The 26,540-nt window shown below is 39.9% G+C and overlaps 1 long non-coding RNA gene across 1 annotated transcript; it reads right to left on the bottom strand.

Moving 5' to 3' along the window:
• Positions 1-314: 314 nt before the first annotated feature.
• On the bottom strand, positions 315-10,751 carry LOC119851739. Its single transcript, XR_005291377.2, has 3 exons — positions 10,681-10,751; positions 2,998-3,111; positions 315-2,288 (listed from the first exon to the last, which is right to left on the bottom strand). It is a non-coding gene; the product is annotated as an uncharacterized LOC119851739 (long non-coding RNA).
• Between the last annotated feature and the right edge of the window lie 15,789 nt (positions 10,752-26,540).

Genomic DNA, 26,540 nt, shown 5'->3' on the forward strand with positions numbered 1-26,540 from the left:
TGCTGGGCCTAAATCCCCCCATGCTGACTCTTCCCAAGGGAAGACTTGCAAGGGACCATTCAAGATGGAAGTACTTCTAAGCAGCATCACAGCTACACAATAGCCATGTGATTCTGCGGCTGCAAATGTCTGTGACAGTATGAAACTGGAGTGAGGAATACTATGCTCAGAGTCTAATAGATGGCTGCTCTTGCTAGTGGTCAGCTGAATTTCCTGCTGACAATAAGCAATATATTTTCTTGATAATGTGGATTTCTGGATTGTCAATTAATGGATGAAGTGCATTCTATCACTAAGAACCCTTCTTTGGCTGTCAGGTCACAAATGATTGCTGTAGGGCAGCCCCTGCTCTGGTCACTCAGGGAACAGAAAACTATTCATCCAGTGGCCAGTATATTTGCCTTCTACCAGGCACCCAACTGGTCTGGGTCTGTCACACCAGGAATATGGTTTGGTCAGCCAGCTTTATTGGAACCCTATTGTGCAGCACAGCAACATCGTTAGACTCTTGAAAACATTTTTTATTTTGGCTGTAAACAGCAGTTATTAACCCTTATTTGTAAGCCAGGCTTCCTCAACATCAAATAAGTCAGCAAAGGGAGTGATTGATTAGAGGTGGCATTCACTAATTATTTCTTAAATTATAATATACCACCCTGGAGGACAGGCATCGGAACTGGTTTATTTTTTAAACAGATATAAAAGAATTGCTGCTTTTGTCTCATGTCCAGCATAAAACAAGGCAAATCAATTGGAAGTTGGTTTTTTTTTAAAGGATTGGATAGGGAGAAAGAAAGGAATTGATTAGTGACAAATGAATTCAATGCAAAATAAACAAGAGCAACAATGAGGAAGGCACTGTCCTTTTTAGTACCAGCCTGCTTTAATTGCTTCTGAGCATTGCAGATACATTGAGGAATAACACACCTGCGGAGCATCTGGACTTACCAAAGTACTTCCTATCATTCCATTTACTCCAGTGGAGAAGAAATTCAAGAACAATGGCACAGCAGATACAGGGGAGAGGAGGACCAACAAGAAAAGAGTTAAATATGTGAAACACATGTTTAACTGGATCATAGGGAGGGTTCATAACTCTATCAGTTCCAGCAGAGTGACTAACTCTGTCAAAAATGATAAATTGCTAGTGAAAGTAATTGCTGTGCAGACAGGGCTTTCACAGATTACATTTGTGAAACCAGAAACAATACAATAGCTGTAGAAAAAACTAAGTCCATTAGGAGATAATATGCCCAACCTTTTGCTATTGATGAAACATATGCACGGCGTATGGCTAAACAATGAATTTCTACCCCCCTTTTTCTGATGAAATTATATTAGCTAACAATACTGTTTTATTATAAAATAGTATTACTTTTATTTGTTATTAGATCTTTATGTCTCTATACATAATGTGCCACAAAAGTCTAATTATTTCAGAATCATCCTTGCAAAATTGAAAATTAACAAGGCTCCTAAACTAAAGGTAAGTGGAAAATGAACAGGATTTAAAATTTACAAATGTATGGTCAATATCTTGACTGCTGTGGGCCCATCAAAGGTGGCCCTCCCTCTCAATGAGGGCATTATGGGATCTATTAAAGCCCTATGACAAACCCCATCCTCCCTGCCTCCCACCACAAAAAGGGCTGAAAAGAAGTACTTTTTTTCAGCTCAAAGCTTTGAGTAATTGTACTCCTTTCACCCTCTGGGGTCCCTGGTGGTCTCAAAGGCCAATGAGAGGGACAGACAGGGCCAGAAAGGAATGACCTTAAAAGCAAAAGATGCAGGAGACTAAACCTTTTTGGCAGAAAGGTTCATGCTACAGGGGGTCCAGAACTCAGCATTTCCAACCAGCAGGTGTTGCTGGTGAGACACAATTTAATGTTTGGGAATCAATGATGAAGTTCAAGGACTCTCTTCCCCAGGAGACAAGACAGGAGTTCTCCGTTTTGTTAGAGGAAGGGAAGTCTGTGGTCAGGACCTCACTACAGGCCTCCCTGGCTGCAACAGATTTGGTGACTAGATTCATGGCTTCTGCGGCGGTCATGCACAGAGGCTGTTGGCTCCAGTTCTCAGGTCTGCCAATGGAGGTCCAATAGTCCATCCAGGACCTTTTGTTGGAAGGCACTTTCTTCTTCTCCAAACACACTGATGCAAAGCTTCATGGCCTAAAGGATTCTAGAGCCATCTTCATGTGCCTGGATCTCTATGCCCTGGCTCCTTCGAGGAAACACTTGAGGCCTCAACAATGGATCTGGTTCTTGACTCTGCTGCCATGCCAAGACCTGTTAAAGAAGCAAAACTGGGGTTATAAACACAGACAACTTCCCCCACAAACTTCAACCTCACTACCAGACCCTCAGATATTCAGAACTTTGGATGGGGTGCCCCAGGGCATTATACGAGTTGTTATACTGCTCTACTTTTGTTTTTTCTCCCCCTTCAGCCTGGCATGGTCCCTCATCATCTTGGACCCCTGATTACTGAGCACAGTGGAGGAAGGTCACACTCTCCAGTTTATTTCCATCCCTCAAGTGTGGCTGATCTTGGCATACTCACCGAACTATCATCATTTAGACTCGGTGCTTACAGTTCCTGTCCAGGTCCTTGCCTCCCTAGATTGATGGAGGGACCCCTGGTTTGTTGGTTTGGGCATTGCCTTTATCAGTCCCCAACCCTCAGTATCCCTAATCTCAGCTACACCTGAGCTAAGTTGGGGGGATTCACCTTGAACACCTCAGGACTTAAGGCCTGTGATCCCAGGAGGAACCGTCCTTACATATAAATATAAGCAAGCTCAGAGTGGTCCACCTAGCATGCCAGGTGTTTTTACACCAGATTTCACACAATGTTGTGTGAGCCCTTACGGTCAACATAGCAGCTGTGTTTTACATCAACAAGCCAGGAGGAACACAGCCTTCCCCCCTGTGTCAAGAGGCCATTCACTTATGGGAATTCTGCATGAAGCGCTTGATCCATATCAAAGTTTCTCACCTTCCAGGAGCCCAGATCAATCTGGAAGATCACCTCAGCATATATTTCTCCTCTCACCACAAGTGGTCCCGTCACCCTGATATAGGCAAGACCATCTTCTAGCAGTGGGGACAACTAGGCAAAACAGAAAGTGTCAGCAGTTTTGCTCTCTATGCAGGTAGAGCCTGGGCTCACTTACTGATGCCTTCCTGTTCCCTTGGACAAAGCACCTGTTCTATGCATTTCTCCCCATTCCTCTCATGCACAAAGTCATATGCAAGGTCAAGTGGGACAGAGTGAAGATTATTCTTATACCCCAGCATGGCCACACCAGCACTGGTTCCGTACATTACTGGAGCTGTCAATAGTGACACTGATGCCACTTCCTCCCATTCCAGACCTGATCTCACAAGATCATGGCTGATTGCTCCACCCGAATCTCAAGACCCTCCTTCTGATTGTGTAGAAACTCCATTGTTAAAACCAACAGACCTGGCCTGTTCGGAGCAAGTCTGCCAGGTATTACTAAGTATTAGGAAACCAGGTACTAGAGAGACTTTCCTAGCCAAGTGGAAGTGTTTCTGCATGTGGTCATCCCAATGAGGCCATCCCACTAAGTCACCTTTCCAGTCTGTGCTGGAGTATCTGCTTCATCTGAAACACCTGGGCCTAACCATTTCATCCATTACAGATAGCAGTCATTTCCACCTTCCACCCTCCAGTAGATGGTAGGTTGTTTTTTTTTTCTCATGAAATGTCCATTTGCTTTCTCAAGGGTTTAAAGAGACTATACCTGCCAATTCATGAACCCATTCCCCTGTGGGACCTAAGCCTCGTCCTGTCGAGACTCACAAACCCTCTCTTTGGTCCCAGCTGCCTGTCCTCACACAGGCATGGCCAGACGCTGCAGGCCTCAGCCCCCGGCCAAGGGTCCACTCCCACCCACAGCCTCACCCCAGCTGTGGCCCCAGCTTTGGACCTCTGACCCTTGTCCACATCCCTCCCTCACAGAGCTACGCCCCTGCTCCATGGGGCATGGGGGTGGGAGGGCCCAGACAAGGGTAAGGGGGGCATGAGATAAAAAGTTTGGGGACCACTGCCCAGATGTATGCCTGTTATGGTTTGTTTTCCATATTTCTGAGATCAGCTTTAGTACATATCCCACAGTAAAAGCCAATAATTCCAAATTGTTTTAAATAAAGACAGGTTTAGTCAAACAGAGAAAAAAAATAGTTGAAAATAGAAGTCAAGAATACAGCATATCATTTCTCAAGTTAAGGGATTCCTTGCTTAGGTAGCATACTCCTTATGTTCACAGTTCCTTTGATGTAACCAGCATCTCTGGTCATCATAATACCCACTATGAAGCTCTCCCACTGTTTCACGATGCTTATGTCTTTCATGTAAATATATATGGGCATATGTTGGGAATGTAAGGTGTGAAAAATCTCTTCCATCTTTTAGATATGAAGTTATTCTGTGCAGTATAGACAGTGGTATTGCATAATTACAACACTGGAGTATTCACTGTTCTCTTCTATATAATTTACTAAAACAGACAAACACACACACACACACACACACACACACAATCAAGCTCCATATTTCTTGATAAAGAAGCTTTTCATTTTCTTCCAGTGTAACATACAATCTATTTAACATGGTTAGGTTTCAGAGTAGCAGCCGTGTTAGTCTGTATCCAGAAAAAGAAAAGGAGTACTTGTGGCACCTTAGGGACCAACAAATGTATTTGAGCATAAGCTTTCGTGAGCTACAGTGAGCTGTAGCTCACGAAAGCTTATGCTCAAATAAATTTGTTGGTCCCTAAGGTACCACAAGTACTCATTTTCTTTTAAGATGGTTAGGGATTTTGGAGATACACACAATTGTGTGGCTTCAGTGAACACCTCGGACAAGTCATTGAGCCACCTGGACAATCTGGGGTCCTTTGGAAAGCTATTAATCCTTTTACACAGAAGGCTATGTACCTTGGTACAGCCAGTCAGTAAATGGGAAAATGATTTCATGAACAATTTCAGGGTTGTTTCCATCTTGCAGTATTTGAAGTCATTAAAATTTTCTATATTTTAACCAAAATTTGTATTGAAATCAATTTAATTTTTTTAGCTTATTGAAAACCCTATTTTAATTAATAAAACATGATTTTTAGTAAACTAAAAATTCCGATACAGTTTTGATGACGTATTTGGTAAAAAAACCCACAAAAATGTAAAATGTAAATGTCAATGATATTTTGTGAAAAGTATTCCTTGAAATAAAACTATTTGTCCAAAACCCCAATCCCTTCCAAATTTGAGTGTGTGAAAGATTTCAACCAGCTGTACAATTTGGCAAGTTGATTCAACAAAACAAAAAGGTAACAACAGGCAGTAAGGTCTATTCAGCAGGAGATTTATAGGAGAATTTATAATAATTACAACAAGGTAACAATCAAAGGAGTAACCACATAAACTGAAGTGCTTTCCCATCCTAAGGATTTTATTAGTGCTCAAAGCCTGTGGAGACCTTCTATTTACCAACAATTATCTCCCCACAGACCTTGTGCTGAGCAGCATCTCAACTGGAAAATAAAATGGAGCTGGAGTTAATCCTTTTTACTATGGACCGGATACTGACACTTGCACCTTGTCACATCTCCTCCTTGTTTAAAAGCTAAACATTCAGACAAGTATAATTTCACTTAGGCACAGTTTTCAAGTGAAATATAATTTATTTTGGATTGTTAAAGTTTAGAGGGACACAAACAATTATTTATTTGTTTGTTTAAAAGGAATAGCAGGTGAAAGTTGTTGTGTGCAGATTTTTCCATCATCTGGAAACAGTATATAGAAGAAAAAGTTTGTATAAGTGTAACTGGATAATGAGCAACTGGAAGTGGAATATAATTAAATGAGAGTAAATAATGAAAAAACTTACACTTTTATTCGTCTGAAGCTGTGCCCACCAAAATCCACAGTTTTGCAGCTGACATAATTAGAGCAAACAAAGGAAATACCATAGAGTGTCACTAAGCATTAAAGCTATATATCTAAATCATGAGAGAACTGGTTGTATCTCAGAGGGAGACAGGAATGAGTATATTTTCATCATTACATGTGTTATGTGTTCAAATCCCCACACACACTAAACAGAGTATATGGGACAGATCCTTGGCTGTTGTGAATCTATGAAGATCTACTGTCCTCACTGGAACTACCTCTAGCTGGTCTTATGCCTCTTAGTGAATACAATAGGTGGAATATAAAATTATACATAATTTCTGGAAATCTAAAAGATGCAGATATACAAAATTAATATGGAACAATAGGATTATGTTGTGCTGAATCATGCACTTACATTCTATTTGTATTGATGATTAGGCTTATGCACTTACAGATTTGTGCCTTTATGCTGCCCTGTTTGATGAGAGCTGCCTCTATATCCCATCTTTACCATTTTTCCCTCCCTCAAATTAATTTCTTCTATGAAGTGCACTAATTCTAATCCATGCCAGAAAAATGCTATCACCTTCTAAACATTTTTTAAAAAAAAAGGTTTAGGTTTTTGTTTTTTTTTAAAGTTTTTCTTGTAAGCAAAAGTCATCTCCTAGGTTATCCATTGCATTATGGCATGCTTTAAATCCATGTTTAGGCCCATTATAAGTGACCTCATTTTCAGAAGTAGGGAATACTTACACCAGTATAATAAATGGCACTGAGAGTGCTTAGTATCTTTGGAAATCAGAGCATATATTGAGGCACATAACTGGGATTTAGTCACCAACCTTGGGGCAAACAAGTTTGACTATGTTGGCTTTCATGTCAGCTCTGCTGCAAGTTTCATTAGTGTGTAAACTACTTGGGAAATGATTGTGTTTTCCTGTGTGACATACACAGTAATTAATACAGGGTCAGTGCTTAACAAACATCCAGGAACAAAGAACGTAAACCATACTTACATGATGGGGGACTCTGTTCTGGGATGTAATGTACAGAAAGGATGTAGAGAAACTGAAAGGATCCAGAGACAAGTCACAAAGATTAGCAAAAACTGAAGGAACTGGGTATATTTAGTTTGGAAAAGAGAAGATTAAGGGGAGAGGTGGTCATCATAAGGGTCTTCAAATACTTGAAAGGCTGCCAAAAAAGTTGGAGAAAAGTTGTTCTTTTTTGCCCCAAAGAGTAGAACAAATGGCAGGGGATTTAAACTGCAGCATAGCAGATTTACATTAAATCTCAGGAAAAGCTTCCTAACTATAAGAACAGTAGGAAATAGAACAGACTGCCAGCAGAGGTGGTGAAAGCTCCTTCACCAGAGGTTTTCAAAGGGAGGCTGGATAGCCATCCGTCTTGGATAGTTTGGACACAATGAATCCTGTATCTTGGCAGGGGGTTAGACTAGATGACCCTTGTGATCCCTTCTAACCCTATGCTTCTATGATTCTATGACCTCAGCCCACATCTCCAGCAAAGTGGCGGCTCCTGTCCTACAGAGCTGGGCCCAGCTCCCTGCTCTCAGCATTGTAACCTGGCACAAGGTGTTGCAGCATGGCTCAGGTGTGGCCCACCTGATCCTCCACCACTATGTTGGAGGGGCACCCAGACCAAGTGAGTGAGTGGCACTGTGACTATGTGTGTCAAGTCGCAACATCTGAAGCACTAAGCTGGGCCCAGCCCCGGCCTACAGGACAGGAGTTTCCTCTGTGGGATGAGTTTTTCAATTTTTATTTCGTATTTGCCAAGAAACAAAAATAACCTTTCCCCCTCCCAAAAAAACCCCACAGGCTCTGTGTATTTGCAACCTTTCACCTACCTGCCAGCCTTAGTAAAATACTTTTTCAGTTAACCAGGCAGATATGTAGCTATTGGGACCTACTAGGGCTACAAGGCATTGCTGCTGAAGCACCTATAGTGATTGCTGCTGATGATTTGCCGCACACCTGGCATGCTACGGGTACCTTAGAGGTTTGCTGTACTCTGGAACTGAGCAGTCCCAATAATTACATTGCTTATTGGAAAGACGGCCTGATTACTGCCAGAGGGGTATGTGTGCCCTGCTGTACTGAGTGTGGCCATAAAGGGCTAGATTGAGCTTTTAGACTCAGCTATGAGCAAGAACATACACATAGCTGCACTGCCTTGGGAAGAGCATTGGCAAGCAGAGCTGGTTGGAAACAGAATTTCTGTTCCATTGGAAATTTTTTATATCTATATCTATATCTATATCTATATCTATATATAAATAAAATAATAAAATATAATGCATTTTGTTTTCCACAAAACAAGCACACACACACACACACACACACACTTTGGGACCTGCACAACTTTCAGGGTTATTTCCATATCGTGGAAGTGTTTCAATGAGTCTGTCCTGTCAAGTTCATTTTTAATATTATAGTACAACATTAATTTCAATATAATTGTGACACGGAGCCAGAAAGGGTTAAGAAACTTGCAGGCTAAATGACCCAAATTCAACCTTAAAAGACATATTAGAAAAGTATATACATGGTAATTAGGGCCATTACTTATAAACAGCTAGCAAAGCTATCTTAGACAGACTAGATCTTTGAAATGAAAACCTGTATTGTTAGAGAATTAGAGGTAAATAATAATTATATTTGTATATGTTTATCTATCTCTTGTTAGTTGTTAACCATGGAACCAGATTTGCTTGTGGATTCTAATTCCCTTTCATGTCTTAATTACGTTATATTATGCTTTTGGATGGTTCAGTTACTTTAAGGTCAAAGATGTAAGATACTGCAGGAAATAATATTACTTACATTGTCTTCAGTTTACATTGTCTGTACCATAATGGAATGCCTTGACAGTTTGAATGGATAATTGCCTTATGCTAATTAATACTTCTAGTTTACCTGTGTAGGAAATAAGGATTTTTACTTGAAAGCAATGATGTGCGTTACCTATTCTTCATTCAAGGAATGCCTGCTATGTTATCATGCTGTTAAGGAGCTATAATAGGCTGCCAGAGATCTATAAAAGAACTCTAGATCTGATCCTGTCATTTCAGATTCTGCTTAAGCTTTGTCAAGGGAAGGTTAAGTTGCAAAACTGAGGTCTCCAGCTCCAGTCTGGATAACCCTATGTGACATGGACTGCCTGTTTGAACTATAACGTGATGAACTGATTCTGGAAAGTACTTTTTGCAACTCAGCAGTTCACCATCTCTACTATGAAACTGACCTAAGAACTTTATTCATACGGTATGTATAATGATCTTTTAACCACAATACTCTCTCTTTTCTTCCTTTTTAAGAAAACTTATTTTAGTTAATAAAAATTGGCTTTAAGCATGTATGTGTAAAATGACATATTCATTGATCAGGTGGGTAATGTGTCTGATCCCTTGGGATTGGTAGAACTTTATATATGGTGAACAAGATTTTAAATAATCATCACCATATTTGACTTCGTGTCTGGGTGGGAACCCAGGGTTAGACTGCTTAAAATGAATTGGATTTTTGGCTTCTGAATAATGAGTAAGATATTGTAGGAGCTGTTTTGTTGCTGTGTTGGTGATTCTAAATATTAGAATAACCACCAGTTTTGAGGACCATCTGCCCCATTCTTGGCAGTTTGCTCTGATTGCCCCCATGATTATGATTATGGTCATAATAATATAAAAGTTAAAAAGTGCTTTCTGACTGCTGAAATAAAGTGGTTTTACTTTCCCCATCAAAAATGTCATTGACATAGAGATGTGACTGTGAAATGTTTAGATTTTGATAAAACTGAATTTTTAAATGGGAAAATGGTAATGTTAGGTAAGGAAGGCACTCCCAAGGAGACAGGAAGTTCCTGAGAAAAGGACCTTGTAGGATAGGTGATCCGGCAAGGAAGATAGGAAACTTTCCAGGGAACACATCAGAAAAGGAAGACTAGGAGGTTCTCCTAGAGATTCCTAAAAGGACAGGTGCAGAAGGCAGGCACCTGGGGAGGCCTGGTTAGGGTTTGGGGTAGTTCATCTATAGACTATTTTTGACCAGGACTCGTTGGAAAAATCTGTGCTTCAGAGAGTCACAGTTTTTCATCTATCCTCCCCCTTGCATCAGTGGGGAAGTAATTTACTACAACTTTTTATGGAGCGTAGCATACTCTCGTCAATTGTTCTGGCCAGCATATAGTGTGCCAAAGCTCTGTATCCTCCCTTCCCAACTGCTCATAAAACGGGTGGGCAGAGTACCAGCCTCTGCTCTTCCCATCACATCCAGAAAGTCCTATGTGGCTGCACAGAGGCAATAAGGAGGGTTTCACTCCTGTGTGGCCACGTAGGAGCAGGACCCAACCGTGCTTCCAGGCAGATTCAGTGGCCTCAGAAGCATGCTAAGGCTCTCAATGTGACCTCCCTTTCTCAATATAGCAGCAAAGGTCACAGCTTATTGAGCTACTTTCATCAAAGGCAAGTATTGGAGGTGGGAAGGTGGAATACCCACAGTCTCTGTTGCTCCTTAGAGCTCAGAAGGTGCAGTTTGGCCTCCTGCCTGGACCAAAGTCTGCTTCCCTTCTCAAGGGGATCTCTGTAGAGCATAAGGGGGTACCCAGGCCCAGCCTCTAGTCCAGGTTCCAGCCCAGGGACCCTTATAGTAGCAGCTGTTGGTGGTTTTCCCTTCACCACTGATGCTACTTTGATTCCCTGGGCCACTTGCCCATGGTTCCCTTTTCCTAGCTTCACCCTTACCTCAGGATTCAGCAATATTTCCTCTCCTCCAGCTCCTTTCACCTGGACCTCCTCCAAGGGAATGAGAAGGAGAGCTTTTAAGCAGTATGAGTGAGACCTTGATTGATTCCAGCTGTCTCCGTTAGCCTAACAGCCTTAACTGACCTTTTACCAGTTAATTGGGGTCAGGTGCCAGCATTAGCCTAATGACCTTAATTGGTTAATTGGTGTCAGGTGTCTTGATGAGCCTGGAGTAGCCTTTGTTTGGCTATCCAGGGAACAGGGACCTGCTCATTCTGAAGCTGATATACCTATCTTCGATTACTCTCTTATATCCTTCTGGTCTGAGTCTGTCACTCTATATATATAGTGGACAGTATTTTGTATTTATATAGAATTATTAGATGGTTCATACATATTCAGATTGGTTTGAGTTATATTAAAGGTCAAAGGAGGTGTTATATTGGAGTTTAGGGAGAAAAGCATAGACTCAAGCAGCAGTGCAGTTAGAGAGTGTCCAGTCTGTAATCCATGCTTAGGCCACATTCCCACTGAGATGGAATGAAGGATCAAGCCTCTAGCCTATTATAAAGAGAGCCTTCAAAATAACTTCTCTCTCCTTACCCCCATTTCCATTATCTTTGATGGGAGTACGGATGGGAAATGTATTTAATCTAACCTTTTCCAAGACTTAATGAAATTTTACTAATAGTTCTTTCATGAGAAAATTTGTTTTACTCAGAAATAACCTTTGATTGTTGATGTAGAACAGTTGTTTCCTGGGTATTGTAGTATGATTTGTTGAAAGAGTAAGTTGCTTTCATCAGTCAAATGTACCCCATCCATACTGGACTGCTAACTATGATTATATTTTATGTTTCCATGCTCGGGTTATTTTATTCTTGTATCCTTCAAAGAAGCCAATTCCTTATTTACCAGAGTGTCTAGCTATATCAGTACAAGAAAGGTTTTTCTGCCTCTGATTAACATTGTGCCAAGCTATGGCAGAGTATATAGTGGGTAACATATCTTTATTTTTAAAGGATCAGTTTTACTTTGCTAAATTAATCCATCCTTTTAATATGACCAAGGTCATTTTCTTCCACATAAATCATTCAAAGATTATGGAATTGGATGGGTAACAGCTGGTAACAATCTACAGTGCCACATCATGCCTTTAATAAGTGAATTAACTTCTTTCTGTCTTAAGCTGAAGATATGTACCATACTGTATGGATCCAGAAAATCTCAAAAGAACCTTGACTAATTGTCCATTCTAATGGTCGTTCAGGAAGGAGTTCAAGATCTGGTAGCACTTTTCAGTCAAATACAGAATAAGCCCCGTGCTCTATTCAATATCCCCGACTCCTTCGTCTGCCTTTGGCTGTAATACACTATTCATTTTCACTTCAATGCAAAAAGAGATTTTCATGAAAATTGAGAATTTGGGGTCAGGTGGGGGTGTGTGTGGAGGAGGCTCACAGGGACTAAACTCCATAACATTTCCTGAACACAAAAATTTAACTATTATCAATATAGTTCTGACCAGGCCAGTTGTTCTACAGACATAGGAGAAGACAAGTACCTAGGCCAAAGAACTTACATTCTGCACCTGCTGAGCCAGCAGTTGAATTTTTCCTTGTTGATGTCAAGGTGGCTGGTGTATGGCTTCATGAGCCAGGGAAGTAAGAAGTAGGCTGGGTCCCCCAGGATCACTACTATTGACATTTCAACAACGCAGTGGAAATCTGCTGGTCAGGAAAGAAGATCCTTGCTTGTGGCTTTTGGAACAGTTCTTAACAATGCAACCAATCAAGCACCTTACTTGACCAGCCAACACAGTTGTCAGTGAAGTGTCCCTGGTGATCCACCAGCACTTCCATAACCAACTGCTTTTTGTTGAGGTAATCTGTGGGAAGGCAGTCTGGGGCCAAAAGTGGGATGTGCATGCCGTCTAATGCTCCACCGCAGTTCAGGAACCCCATAGCTGCAAACCCATCTACTATGTCCTGCACCATTGCGCAGAGGCACAGTCCCGTGTAGTAGGAGATTAATGGACATTTGCATGGCAGTGGCCCCCAAGGGCATGGGCCTGCACATTTGCATGACAGTGGCCCCCAAGGTGGATTTTCCCACTCCACAATGACTACCCACTGACCAGAAGCAATCTGGAGTTGCAAGTTTCCACAGTGTGATTGCCACTCACTTCTCCATTGTCCGTGTAGCTCTCAATTTGGTGTCCTTGCTTGGGACGGCTGGGGTGACCAAGGCACACAGATCGAGGAATGTGGCCTTGCATATCCAGAAGTTCTGCAACCACTGCTAGTCATCCCAAACCTGCAATGAGATCTCACCTGTCAGTGCTCATTTTTCAGGTCCAGAAGTGGTACTCCACCATTTGCATCTGCTCTTTAAATTTCGCCTACAACCTTGAATTGGGTCTCACTATCTCTCTCAGTAAACTGGCTGCCATGAAATCATCATGTTTCTTCTTGTGACTCTGCAAATACTGGAGTACAGTGTGTCCTATGTTTCCAAAGCTCACAACAATACTGCAGAGTTGTGCAGGCTCTGTTCTTCTGTCACAGATGGCGGACAGCAACAAGTGCCTCATGTTTGTGGAAAACTGAAAATAGGTGTGAATATTATGGGATGGAGAACATTGCATTATTGAAAGTTGATCCCTGGATCCTGGTCAGCACTTCATGAGTTGTTTCTGTCCCACCATACAGTGCCCAAACTACCCCCAAAAACAGTGTGCTGAACAGTGGTGCGTTGCACACTCTGATATCTACCTAGGGTGGACCACACTGTATTGATACAAGCATTCCTGGTGAGTGTGCTCTGCACAGATGTGAGGAGCCAAGTAAGCACATGCACAAATGAGATACCAACTACAGTGGCTATATGCCAACATAAATAGAGTCAGCAAAACTGTGTGGTATAAACATGGCCTGAGTGATTTTTTTTTACCTGTCTGCTTAACCTTTCTCTATAGTAAGTGATATGGAAAAACAGGTTTCTATAGGGGAAATACATTTATAAACAATGTTCTGTTGATGCAGATAGCAAGGAAACTTCATGGCATTCAAAAGAGGAAAGTAGAACTTTCTACCAGATTCCATTAATGCTCCTATTAATTCAAAATTAGCTCATTAAAAGTCAAAAATTTACTCACTAAATTAACAGATTATCAGTGTTTCCAACAAGTTGCTTAACTTTGCATTAGAGAGCAAATGGAGACAGATGATTGAGTGTGAAGGGCCTTGAAAGTGAAGACAAGCAGATTAGGAGCTCAGTGACCCCAACCCATCTCCTGATTGCCCTTGGCATCCACAGTCAATCCTCTCCCTTACTCTTCTCTTTACTATTAGTATGCTCTAGTTTTCCCCATTTGTTTAAAGAAATGCACCGTTGAGCCCACTTCCTTCTCCAACTATTGCCTGATCTCTCTTTCATCTCTAGGCTCCTTGAACATGCGGTTTACAACTGCTACCAGGAGTTCCTCCCCTCCAGTTCCATCCTAGATCCTCTCTAATCTGACTTCTGCCTTTTGAGCTCCATTGCATCTGCTCTTTCTAATGTTTATAATGACCTCTTCCTAGAAAAAAAGCTCAGAACCAGTATTGCCTCCTCATCCTCCCTGAGATAGCAGTCGCCTTTGACACCATTGACCATGATGTTGTTCTTGAAAAGGTGGCTTTCTTTGTCTTCTATGGCTCTGTTCTCTCCTGGCTCTCCTCCTATATCTCAGAGCTCTCCTTCAGCATGTCTTTCAGAGGATCCTCCTCATTTGCCCTCCAATTTTCTATGGCAGATCCACATGGCCCTGTCCTTGGTCCCCCTCTCTTCTTCCTCTGTATCTTGTCTCTGGGTAATCTCATCTGCAAATACAAATTCAACTACCATCTCTATGCTGATGACTCACATTTACCTCTCTACTCCAGACCCATCTCCTTCTCTCCAAACTGAAATCATGCCAGGGCTTTGACATCTGCTCATGGATATCTAACCAGCAGATCAAGATAAACATGGATAATTAGAGCTTCTAATTCTGTCCCCCTTCCCCCCCAAAAAATACAACAACAACACTGTGTACAATACCACAATTCTGTCTGTCACTCAGGCCTGTAATCTGAGTGCCATCTTCAACATATAGTACTTTATGATACATAAATCATACTTAATCCTGTAGAAGCTCCTTGTGTAATGCCTATGAGGCACTAGCTGACTAAATCCATTTATGTATCTAATTTATTTAGACTACACTAAAGTGTTCATTTATGTGGAAGGAAGGGATTCTATATCAGGATGGAGGCCTGGAAGGTCACAGGACTTAAGGTTCAGGTTTGCTGTCTGTGGAAGATGAGGGGATATTCTTCAGCATTAACTAGGGAATAGATGTCCAGAATACAGTACTTGTATAAGAGTAGGGGATTTCAAGAAGGCTCCTTTAGACGATTAAGAAACCTAAGATGAGTTTCTGGCTGCACTTTTAAGGCATAGCACACAACTCAGCCCAGTGGAAGGAAGGCCATGGTGGCTTAGACAGCCTTGATGCTTTGTCTAAGTTACTGCACTCTCCTCAGCACTAAGTGCTGTGGCCCTGCCCCGGCATACCTCTCCAGTTATGTTCACAGCATAAACATACACACAGAGAAATTAGATAAATAAAAATATGTGTGCTGGAAGGATGCCACATTGCACTATGTTATTAGAATTCAGAATGATAACATTCAAGAACCCCAAAGCAGAGAAAGAAAAAAACAGCTGCTCCCTTAGGCTGTGAGTCACAACCCACCCCACCTTGCTTTAGGAGGCCTCTTTCCAGACTTCCCATGCTTTTTTTTTTTCTTTTACAGTAAGAGCCTCTTATCCTGCAAGCAGAACCAGAAATGCTCCCCCTGCTCTTAAAGTGATATGCCCACTAAACCAGGATTTGTGAAGGGGTCCACAGGAGGCAGCCCTACAGCTTTGTCCTGTACTTGTGCTGATGTTACTGCGTCGGTCTTCCCAGCTGATCCTGAGAAACCTCCTCAGGCAGCGCTGCTGGAACCACTCCAGCTGCTTGAAATCTCATCTGTAGGTTAGCCAGGTCTCACACCCATAGAGAAGGGTGGGGATGACAACTTCCTTGTAAACCAAGATCTTGGTGCCTGTTTCCAGATCTCTATCATTGAAAACTCATTTGAATAGTCTTCCAAAAGATGTGCTGGCACAGCGGATCCTGTATTCAATTTCTGTGTCAGTGCTGGCTGTTTGGGAGAGGTGGCTGCCAAGGTATGGAAAATGGTCCACATTTTCAAGGGGTTCTCCACTGACTGTGATTTGTGGCATATGAACAGTAGTTTGTGCAGGCAATGGCTGGTAGAATACATTGGTTTTCCTGATGTTGAGAAAGAGACCCTGGCTGTGATAGGCATCTGCAAAAAGATTTAGGGTGCTTTGCAGGTCAGCCTCTGTGTGTGCGAGAATGATGCAGTCATCTGCATACTGAAGATCAGTGATGCCAAGTCTCATGGCCTTAGGTTTTGTTTGGAGATGTCTGAGATTGAGGAATTGGCCATCCATACGATACTCAATCCTGATTCCATTAGGAAGGTGGTTGCAGATGAGAATCAGGATCATGGCAAGGTAAATGGAGACATGTGATGGAGCAATGACACAGCCTTGCTTGACACCAGTGTGAATGATGAATGGTTTCCAACTAAATGAATACCAAAAAATGCTGGGATTTTTAAGGTGGAAACATTCCAGAGATGTATCAGTTTCCACATTTATTAGATAGACACCACATGATGGTTAGGGTTCTAGTCAGGGCTATGGGAGTTTCTGTTCTGATTCAGAGTGTCCCGGGAGGAAATCTCTGCTCTGAATTAGATAGAGCAGGGACTTGAAGCTGGGTCTCCCACCTCCCTGGTTACATACCCAGAAACAAAAAAACTCAGGTTCCAAACAACAAAAAATAACATTTTGGCACCTTCATGAAGTTGTTTGAAAAAGGTTTTTTGTTCCATTGTGGAAACCTCCAAAGTTGCTGTGAAATGAAACGGTCATCTTTGAGTCGGCTTCAGTTATTACCTCTATTTCTACCGAATTCCCATTTCTAATTCTCGTGTGTCACCTTTTTAGTGCCCAGATAGTCTGTTCTGTACTCCCTTGCTTGTAGCTTTCTGTAGTATCAAAGTGTTTCTGTATACCTTTCTTGATGAATATGTAATCATAAGTATAAAAACCCAAGTAAACTATCACTATGATTATCAGTGGAATAATTTTTTCTACTTAAAAATACAAAATCATGAATATAAAAATGATAGAGTATGGTATTTTTTTATAAAAAAGTTATTTATCTCCCTAAGAATCCCATAAATTAGTGAGAAATATTTGTTTGTATTAATACTGATTGATATTTATTTTTCAGTAGTACCCTAAAGCTCCCAGAATCAGGGCTCCATCACGTTAGGTGCTATGCAACTATACATGAAGATGGAAGCACTGCCCCAAGGAATTTTCAGTCTATGGGTTGATCTTGCAAATTATTCTGCAGGCATACAACTTTATGCTTCTGATTACTCCTATCAGCTCAATGAGACCCCTCTCTTGCATAAGTTTATGCAAATATGTTTGCAGGATTGTGGTCTAGAGCCAAGACACTTCAAAGACATAGGCATATACTTAATTTTATTCACTGTGATTAATCCCATTGGCATCAGTATCGCATAAAGTTACACATGTGCCTAAATATTTGCAGCATTGGGATCTAAGTATGAGAATCTACTTTACAATTTTTTTCTTTCTATTGTAATACACGGCAAACCAAATAGTCTCTTTAGTACACACTTTGGTCTATTGTTAAATCTCTAGAATCTGTTTCAGGAAGTTTTGCTTGACTGAAGAATGACTCTGAACAGCTCTTAGAATACAGCTGCATACTACTGGCATAAGACTCCAGTTCTACAATGCCTTACTTTAAAAGGTATCAATTTCATAGTGCTGCAAAAGATAAAGATACCATTTCCCCCTATTTGAAAACTAAGTAATGATCCCCGAAAGAAAATGTTGTTAAACAGTTAAAGTTGTTTAGGGGTTTCTATGAGTGGGTGTTCCCTTTAGAAGCAAGTTAAGGCATTTATAAACATGCCTTAGCCCACACTACACAAATCACCACTTTCTCTTACAGTCTTCTGAAATAAGTCCAGTACACTTCCAACATGTACAATACAATATTGCCAGCCTCAAGAGATCAAGTGTCAGACCAAGTATCATGAGATTTAAAAAACTTTCAACTCCATATTTTTAGTGTGTCTTGTGACTTTTTAATTTCTCTCTATTCTTCTTTGTGTGTGTGTGTGTGTGTGTGTGTGTGTGTGTGACAATTTCACATTGAAAAATCAACCTGTAATGCATACAAAAAGCCTCTCACTGGCTGCTCAGATGGAGACTCCACTTACCCTCTCCTCACCTTTAAGATAATAATAAGAAATGAATGGCAATTTCCCTGTCTTCACCTTCTCCCTTCCTAGTTGATTTCCTTTGATAGAAGCAGCCTGGATGATAAATAGTTTGAGAACCACTGACCCGATTAATGCACCATGATTCAGACTTGCACATAGAATTTATATTACTTTGTAGTGTTGATGAATTACAGATATGCACATTAAAGAACTTTAAACTTATCTCAAACATCATATAAGGAACAGTGTCACAGTAAAAACACTATGGGATTGGTATAGCCTTTTGCAAAAAGCAACACTTCCCTGATCTCCCGACCACCATGCACATTTTGCTGCCTGAGATAGCACAGACTTGCCTCACACCCAAACACACACACCACCTCTGTCTCACCCTGCTCTGGAATTCCTAATCAGCTCCCCACTCTTCCCACCACATTCTCTTGCATCCCATTCCCCTGCACCCCCTAAGTCTACCTTCTGCTCCTTTCATTCTCCCCATCCAACTGCCACAGTAACTATGCAGCCAGCACAGAGTCCTTGTGCCCTGTCTAGTTCCCTGAACCGTAGAATGGCAGACATTGTCTCATTGTCTGCCTGTGGTCATGGCTTCACTCTCAGGGCAGACAATGAGAGGATGTAGCCCATTTTATTAAAGGAAGCCTCATTTCCACGTTCAGATAGACTCTAGAGAAATGGTGGCAGCAATAAAGATTTGTTATTTCCCACAGTGAAATCTGAACTGAAGCTGTGTGATAGTGCCATACATAATGGGTTGATTCTCCCCTCATACCATTTAGACTTGTGCAACATGTATTTAACACAATACCATTCTGTTAGCATTTCACACTTATGTTGCATAATTGTGAATGACTGCACAAGGTGGAAGGCAATAGAGAATCAGAGCTATTGTATTTTTACTTGCTCCCACTGAAGTCCATGGCAAAAACATTGACAAACATCATTCAGAGCAGGATTGAACCTACAACTTCTACTGAAATCAAAGGAAACAGAATTGGTCCCAAACTGTCTAGAGAAAAGAGTTTTGCTTAGACAGGTTTTTTCCTTTTCAGTATAGGTGGATTTTCAAGGAGATTTAACTACATGAAAAGTTTGGCACAGTATTTTTCACCACTTTTGTAGTTAGAACAATTTTCATCATACTTTGAAGAAAAATTCCTTACCTTCAGAGTAAATCAGCACTTTAAGTCAAACCAATTTTCCAAGCCAAAGTTATAGGAGTGCTAATAAAGCATTATAGAAGAAGGTGGTTGAAATGCAACTTAAAGACCACCATCTATCTTTCCATAATAAAATAAATTAGGATTCTTCCAGATGATTTTCTTTCTGGAAAAAGATAGAAATACTAAAAGAGTCCAGCTCTGGAAGAGCAAGGTAGACTGGGAGAATAAGAGAAGAGAATTATATAGTAACCGATTGCTTGCCTTTTCTATTATTCAGAAAAAGAACTCATCATTAAGGTAGTTGCATTCTCTCTACTCTACCTGCTTGGAAATCTGAAAAACTGTAGGTCTGCATTAGGTAGAAGGTGTTCTTATATATCAGCCAGAGCATATAGCTCATCCTTTTGCTTAAAAAAAATGAGAGTATGTGTGTCAAGACCTGGACAAATACACTGACAAACAGTCCAAAAAGAAGAGATCTATTAACAGAATGGCATTTAAGGGGAATTATGCTGGTAGAGTTTGGAGGCAATTAGTAATATTTTATATCAATGGTACTTCATCCCTATCACTGGAATATTTGACCACCTTGAAATTCTGTTTATCTTTTCAACATCCCTGTGAGGGGAACAGAAGGTACAGAAGGATTAAGTAAGTGATCCAAGATTACATATGAAGTGTGCAACAGAGCAGGAAACTGAACACACATCTCCTGTGTCTCTGACCCCAACTCACTAGACAATCTGTTATAAGCTTTTCCCCACAATAAATACTGAATCTGGAAAAAGCACAGCTGAATACCTGGGCTGTTCCTTTCCCACAGGATATGAGAAATGTCTTTCAATAGGAGTTACTCATATTCTGCAAAGGAGAAATCAGGCATAAGTATAACAAAAATAACATTATCCTGCTCAGAATGAGAAACAGGCAATCCATAAAGTGTCTAATCTGGGACACTTTTACAATGGCTGATATAAGGCAATGCATTGTCACTCAGACAGTAATGCAAAGCATTTGACCTGATTTACACTTCACACTTTGATAAGGTGTCCTAAGGTTCTAATTTAGGAGTGATTGCCATTGACTAGAATGGGCTTTGGATCAGAACTAATTTCATGGAAAGCTTCAAAGCCAACACAACATTTGATCAAAAAAACTTTACAAAGGTTATTTTAATAATGTTATGTTGGCATAAAAATGCAGTAATGCAGTAGTGAATCAGGCCCTTGGAATTCATATTTATGGTTCAAAGTGTGGAAAGGCATATAAGGGATTTGTAATTTAAAAATAATTGTTAGCTTCATATTTATATTTTATAGAAAACTAACCATGCCAAATTAATTTAACATTTTTATTTAAAATAAAAATCACTTATTAAAAATGCTTATCCTTTCAACTTCAAAGAAAGTCACACACATTATCTAATTCCATAACACACCTGCCAGTAGGGATGTTGGTATATTATCCCTGGTTTTCAAAGAGAGAAACTAATGCACAGAAAGTAGGTATCACAGATTTAGGGCACAGTGATAGTGAGGATAAGGTCTCAGGAGTCATTAACTTCTATTCCCATGCTCAGATAAATAGATAATCTCTCTTTATTGATGAAATATTTTCTTAAGAGCATGAACATTATTTCTAAGAGCAATGAGCCAGATTACATATTTAGGTTTTTTTTTTAAATCCATGCTTCGTGTTTAGAATTCTCAGAATCCATTGCAATATATCTAAGAGGAAATCCCTAAACAGATGTGGTGTGCCAAATCAACTGGAAAAATGTTAACATTTCAGAAACACCTACAGGCAGCTAATAAGCCAAGCATTTAAACTACAAAGTAAAAAAAAAAGTCTCTGTTAAAATATGAAAGGGACACTCCTCTGCAAAACTTACAACATGTGTATGTTTGAAATACTGTCATTTAGTTAGAAAGAAATATTTTCTAATCAAAACACTTTAGGCTACATTAGAGGTTTTTTCCATCTTTGAAATTCAAATTCAGGTTCAGTGGGAGTTGTAAACCTATGATCACACACATCAGGCTGTTACTATACTGTATATGTGTTATTTTTTAAACTGTATTACCTTCATTTGACCTGTTTCCTATGGAAAAGCTACTAGAAACAGAAGTCTTCAGTGTATCCACAGAAAACAAGGAGTATTTTTCAAATCAGAATATGTGTGGTGCGTGTGTTTCTGCAATAAAAATTGTATGGACCTAGAGGTCCTCCTGAGGGCCTCTCATGTGAACTAGATTAAGCATGTTGTCAGGGTTCCATCCCCACTCTGAACTCTGGGTAGAGATGTGGGGACCTGCATGAGAGACCCCCTAAGCTTATTTCTACCAACTTAGGTTAAAAACTCCCCAAGGCACAAATTCTCCCTTGTACCTTGGATTAGGTAATGCTCCCACCACCAAGTGATTTAGACAAACTCAGGAAAGGACCACTTGGAGTTCCTACTCCCCCCTAATTTCTCCCCAAACCCTCGCACCCCCTTTCCTGGGAGGCTTGAGAATAAAGAAACTGAGCACAGACCAACCTTGGGTTTTTTTAGGACACACACAAAAAAACCCCAATCAGATTCTAAAAGAAACAGAACTTTATTATAAAGAAAAAGGTAAAAGAAACACCTCTGTAAAAATTAGAATGAAAGATAATCTTATAGGGCAATCAGATTCAAAAACACAGAGGATTTCCCTCTGGGCCAAACTTCAAAGTTACAAAAAGAAAACCAGGAATACACCTTCCTCTCAGCACAGAGAAAATCATAAGCCAAAACAAAAATAAACTAACGCATTCCCTTGCTAATATTTACTAATTCTAATGGAGTTGGATTGCTTGCTTCCTTGATCTGTGTCTGGCAAGCACACAGAACAGACAGACCAAAACCTTTCCCTCCCCCTCCCCAGATTTGAAAGGTTTCAGAATAGCAGCCATGTTAGTCTGTATTCGCAAAAAAGAAAAGGAGTACTTGTGGTACCTTAGAGACTAACAAATTTATTTGAGCATAAGCTTTTGTGAGCTACAGCTCACTTCATCGGAGTGAGCTGTAGCTCACGAAAGCTTATGCTCAAATAAATTTGTTAGTCGCTAAGGTGCTACAAGTACTCCTTTTCTTTTTTTCCAGATTTGAAAGTATCTTGTCCCCTTATTGGTCCTTTTGGTCAGGAGCCAGCCAGGTTACCTGAGCTTCTTAACCCTTTACAGGTAAAAGGATTTTGTGCCTCTGGCTAGGAGGAATTTAATAATACTGTATACAGGAAGGTTGTTACCCTTCCGTTTATATTTATGACACATGTGCATAATTGTTTGGGGAATTAGGGTCTCAGCCGGCTCTTATGTTCAGATAATAGGCGTTTCCAGACTCCTTTTACTTATAATGGTGCTGTTTTCCAGCACTTCATTGCTCTCTGTTTTCCCCATTTAAGGTCTTTCCAGGCCATATTTCATCAGACCTCTCATGTGGTATCTGTGACTTTTGGGACAGCACTTACACCTGAATCAATAGGAAAACCCTCCAAGGTTTTCTGCAGGAGGCAAAATTTATAACTGCTTTAGGCAAGGGATATAAATCACAACAATTTTTTCAGTCTGTGCACAAATGTTTTAAGCAAGAATGTTTCTATATACCTGGACTCCAAATGGATACATTTAATTAAAAAAAAAAGCCTTGAATGTCATAATGATCCATTCTTTGACCCTACAAAACTCAGGCACATGCACACTACAGGCTCCAAAACAACCAGCTGCAGAAATTGGGCTTAGTTCCTATCTCTTCTTTTTAACTCAATCTTAGAGCTTGTCTACATGGTGAAATAACCCAGAATAACTCCCTCCCTGGATCCGTATTCCACAATAAGTGCTTTTTTGCAGATTAGCTTAAGTCACTTCAAAAGTGGGTTAAATGGACAGTAACTATTGCTTTTTAAATTCACACCCTTGATTATTTAATAACAGCTTCTCTGTGTAGACAAACCTTAAGCAAAGAGAAAACCAAAAGGCTCTGGTCTGCCACTCAGAGCATAGCTGTCTTGTTACAGCCTCAGAAAGCTAAGCAGATGAAACACAGGAGAATATGTGAACTGACCAGACTTCTGAATGCCCACATGGAAAGTACTGAATTTGCCAGAAGAAAGCCTAATTTTGTGGATTTGTTGGGATGTTCAGTCCAAAGGCAAACAAATTCAGAAAGTAACAGTTGTATAATGTTTTACATTCACAAAGTGCTGTACTAATATCAGTCAAGATCTCAAGTGATATAAAAGTGACACATGTACCCCAACTGGCCCATTACCGACTCAGTCCTCAAAAAGCCCCTCTGAAGTAAGTTACTACTGTTGTCCTTGTGTTACCAACAGAGAAACTATTTGTATATAAACTAGGGGTAACATACAGAAAGTTTACATGATTTGGTCAAGGCCACACACAGCAAATCAGTGGCAGAACTGGAAATTAAATGATTGACTTCTTAAGAAGTATGTGCTTGCATATAGCTTTACTTAGGCATCTATTCCTTTAAGGGTTTTCTTCTAACAGGACCTCTGAACCCTTTGAAGTTTGTCAGTCATCTATGACAGCAGCATTTCTAAATTGTGGACTGTAGAACACCAGTATTCTTTGGACTCTGCTGATAGTTGTAGAAAGCTGAGACCTATTGCTAGCTAATCAGAAGGTGCTGGCTTTCTTTGTTTTTAGTTGTTAGACTGCATCATAAAACCATCTAATGTTACTTTTCCAAGTAAGCTGATTTTCATTATCAGATGTGCCAGAAACCCTATGAGAAAACTTGCTGTTGCAAATGCTTGGGTAATTCAGATATATTTGGGGAAAGCATCCAAACATTTGGATGTTTAGCTGAACCAATTCTGAACTCTGTCTTTTGAGGTTCTCATTTCACTAAATAAAAAATTGTTTTTCTTATAAGAAAGCCAGCTATGCAATGTGATATTGGAAATCACCAGCTGTATGATTCTTTCTTCTGTACCAGTAAACATAACTATAGTACTGATTATTTTCATTACCATGCATAGCTCAATTCCTGGACATTATTATCCTCCTGAACTGAATACAGAAACAGCACCATAAATAAAAGAGAAACATCAATAAATATTGCTTATGCTGCACAGCACATTAAAAATCCTCCTTAAAAATATTTCCAGGAACATATTCTCAAGAAAGAATGTTTAGATTGTTATAGACTAGGACCACAAGTGAGTGTCATAAATAGAGTTCAGAATTGTTACTGACAATTGTTTAATGTATTTTTTTTCCTTTTGGTGCTTACATTTAAATTTCTCACTTGTGTTTTAGGAAGCCCTCTAGTCAAGTTCTGGGATGCAGAACTATAAAGGTTTAATACTGCAAGGTGCTGAAGAATTCCTGGGGGTACTGAGTGCTCTCATTTCTCATGGAAGATCTTGCAAATGGAGTAATATAAGTTACAGCAGTAAGTATCACAAACCTGCATGCAGTCTTGGAATAATTTCTTATCAGATATCTACAAATTATTAATAAAGATGTGGTCACAGAGAGAAAAAACCATAAACATGTTTCATTTGCTCAGCAGGCTCCAAGACACAACAGAGTTCAAGAAGTATCAGTTAGATTAGCTGACAATTAACAAAATTATTTCAGCATGGGAGGCTTCATCCACAAGCAGAGTTACAAGAGTTAAGAAGCATAGATTAATGTTGCTGGTAGGAGGCACATATTTAGCAATGGGTCTCAGATACTTTCTATTTTTAGGCCATCTTAATACAGAGAAGCTAGTTAATTGCTGCTGATGAGATGGTTCTGACATTCATTTACATAGAAGATCCTTTACACTATTCTGGCAGTGTAATTTACACCCACTTTAAGACGCATGCAAATATAAATCATGCCCTCTTGAGGACAATGGCCTTTGTGCAAGTGAGCATCAGGCCCTACAAACTCTAACCATTAAATGTAGATGTAATAAACATCTACTAATTCAATGAAGCATTGATGTTAGTCACTGAGCAAGGAATCCTCTTATGATCTAAATGTTTAAATTTAGCCTTTTCACAATCAGATTCTACAAGGCAAATAAGGTTACACCTACAAAGATAATTCCTTGAATTAATTTGGTGTAGGTTTCTATAATCAATTAGAAGGATAGTTCTGAAACTGTGGTCTGTGGACCATGAGTGGTCCAAATAACACATGCTGGTAATCTGGAGAGCTGATTTATCACATGGTGCTGGCTCTGCTTGTTCCAGCTGTTATATTACACTATGTGACAGGTAAAAATGCATTAAATATTTTTCTATTATTACTTTTTCCATATAAGAATTTGCTATGATTGCCACCAGGAAGGCAAACAAGAGGAAAGGTGGTCTGTAAGACAGTCTCTATTAAATGCCTGAAAGAACTGTTAAAAACAAAGTTCTTTAACTCCCCAAAACAAAAAGGCCCACATTTTTTTTAAAAAATTCCTTTAAAAAGGCACTTCTGTTTTTAAGAACAACAGACTTTGGAAAATATATTCTGAAAACTATCAGGATGGTAGAAACAAGAGTAAATTAAAAAAGAATGATAAACTACCTCTAACCATGGTGCAGTCACTAATGATGAAGGAAGCCATTTACGAAGTAGGTGACAAGTTATATCTTTTTTGATTACATTAGTTGACTTAAGATAAATCTAAATGGAAGATAGAATGAGAGCAAATGATGGAGATATATGCTATTAATTCCACATATTTAACCTTTAACCCTTTAAGTTTGTTCACTGTGTTGGACCCTAAGAAACCATGATCCTCCTCCCTTTCCTTTTTTTTTGGGTGTGGGGATTAGGAGGTGGACAGGTGGTTGATAAGTCACTAAGAGGATATTTTCATGCATTTCAATTCCTCAGTGTAGGCAGATACATCTGAATCTAAATTCCTTTGTGTGACTAACTAGTTCTTTTCACACAAGATGAAGGCAAAGTGCAATGCACAGCTTCCTCCACTCTTGTAGGTAAGTAGTTTCCTTAAGATCAGAAGAACTTAATTTTATTTTCACTGCTAATATTTAGAGTGAAGTTTTCAGCTTCTAATTTCAGTTTTGCACATCCACTTTAGTATGCACAAAGGCTTGTAGGTCTCTTTTATAGGCTAAGCAGTTGGGAACATACTATCAAAAGTATATGCAAATTCAGGATTTTTCATGCACAGAGGGAGTACAAATCTAGCTTTGTGAATCTAGTCATTTCCACAAACTAAACATGGGGTGTAAAAAAACGC

This window comes from Dermochelys coriacea, chromosome 2 (genome assembly GCF_009764565.3).
Source record: "Dermochelys coriacea isolate rDerCor1 chromosome 2, rDerCor1.pri.v4, whole genome shotgun sequence".
In the NCBI taxonomy this organism is placed as follows: domain Eukaryota; kingdom Metazoa; phylum Chordata; order Testudines; family Dermochelyidae; genus Dermochelys; species Dermochelys coriacea.